This window comes from Apteryx mantelli, chromosome 2 (genome assembly GCF_036417845.1).
Source record: "Apteryx mantelli isolate bAptMan1 chromosome 2, bAptMan1.hap1, whole genome shotgun sequence".
NCBI lineage: Eukaryota > Metazoa > Chordata > Aves > Apterygiformes > Apterygidae > Apteryx > Apteryx mantelli.
The window spans coordinates 67,227,097-67,229,227 of record NC_089979.1 but is presented as its reverse complement, the minus strand read 5'-3'; positions in this window follow the sequence as shown (position 1 = coordinate 67,229,227).

Below are 2,131 nucleotides of genomic sequence, written 5' to 3'. Positions count from 1 at the left end.
CACCGCTCATCTGCTTGATCTCCAGAGAGCGTGGCTCACTGCGGCTGACATCCCTGTGCCACCCTCGGCTGGGGAAGCAGCTGCAGAGCACCTGCCACCAGCCACAGGCCTTGGAGCTGTCCTGTGACTGCAGCCCCATGATGGATGATCCCCGCAAGGAGCCAGATGATGATTCTTCCTCCAGGGCTGGTGCTCTCTCCTGCCTCTCAGCCAGGAACCAGCATTGCCCCCCAGCAGCCTCCACACCAACTGGCCCTTGCCACGGGGACACCTTTGCGGATGTCATCTGCCTTCCCCGCCTCATCCTCTGCATCCTGCAACTGAGGGAAGCAGCCCTGAGCCTGGGCTGAGCGCTGCCTCTCCCTAAAAGCCCCTCTCCTCTCTGCTCGCAGGCGCACCAGGAGCACCACCTCCCTTTTCCCTCCAAAGCCACCAAAGAAGGAGAACGTGTCAAGTAACCCACGCGCATCCCAACCTCCCATAGGAAAAGGAAACTATTTCCATTGCTTTTTAGCTTGTGGGACCAGTGCGACTTCTCCCCACGCTCCTTTGGGCCTGTCTGCCTGCAGGAGCTCTTCTTGCTGCCTGGCTGTGCCCAGGCTCCCAGGTCAGCCTGGGCCCATGGCTGCAGCCTGTTCAGAAACACCCGCTCGCAGTTCCCTGTGCCCTTTTCCAAACCCCAAGTGCAGGAGTGACTCCTCATCTCCTCCAAAGTCCCTCTGGCCATCCCGTTTCCTTTGGAGCATTCAAGCACCCACCACCCTGACCCCTCTTGGTCAGCATGGGGCAGAGGAGGAATGAAGCTGCTCTTACGCCCTCAGGCTAATTGGCCGTTGCTCCTCTCCGGACGCTTGCCCAAAGGACACGGCTCGTGCCTGGCCTCACGCCCGGACACAGGGGCCCCTGTGCTGAGGCCCCCACTGCCAAAGACCCCACCGGGAATATCCCGTGAGGGCCGGAGCACTCTGGGCTGAGCCCAGGGCAGGTGCTGCCCGCAGTCCCTTGCCGTGCAGGAGGTGAGAGCCCCAATCGCACCTGCCGAAAAGGCCGGCTCACTCTCGTGCGCCCACACTCGCCAAGGACCCGCAGCCCAGTGCAGCCTGGCTGCAACCTCCTGGGACACCCCTGCCCCTGGCGACAGGGCTCCCTCCTATTGCGTGCAGGGGCTCACCCTACAATACGGGCCAGGGCCACAGCCCCACCCAGGGCCCCTCCCCCGCTGCCCCAGCCCCACCATCCCCAGGGCCCTGCGAGGCCCTTGCAGCAGCCGCCCTCCTCCCTCTGGCCTCACGGGGTGTGTCCTGCCCGCTGGGTTAGCTGAGAGGGGACCGATGGAGGGTCCCCACGTGCCCTCCGACCGCTCGTCCCTCAGAACTGCCCCCGACAGGGCTGAGAGACAGGGAAGGGGAAGCAGCTGGGCATCGTGGCAACTCGTCCTCCCCCTCCTGCTGCCCTGGCACATCTGGCCCCGCACTGCCACACAGATGCAGAGGGTCTCAGCCCCCAAGGGGTCTTCCCCAGGGCAGGGAAGCCCTCCCTGTTCCTCCGGGCCTCAGGCCTGCACTCCCTCCTGGAGCAAGGGCCCTCAGTCCTGTTGCCCGCAGCTGTGCTGGAGCCAGCCCAGACTGAGGGACTCCCAGAGCCTGGGGCTCGCGCACACACAGGCACACAGAGCCCACAGAGGTGCCCGGCACCATCCTGTCACAGGGTGGCTCTGCTGCCATCCCCCTCCCTCAGGAGCACACCTCTGTCCCATCCCCGACGGCCCTCCTCCCTCCTCCAAGGGGGCTGTTGTGTCCCCATCGGGTCGGCCCGATCCCATTGCACACTCCTGCTACAGCTTTCACACAGCCACCCTTTCCAGCCTCAGGTCAAGGCGAGGGGGAAGAGCACTTGCAGCCTCTGCCTTGCCACTGGCTCTCTCTCCTCTGCCCACGCTCAGCCATCCCAACCCAAGAATGCAGCTCCCGCCTGTGACTGCAACCACCTGGGCTTTCATCTGCACCAGGGCTCTCTGTTAAGGTGCAAAGAGCCCCAGTGGGAAGAACCCGCGTGGGCTGGAGTCACGAGCTGGCTCCTGGGCTCAGTCAGGACTTTGGCAGACCCCTCCTATGTACAAAGAATTGGGCCC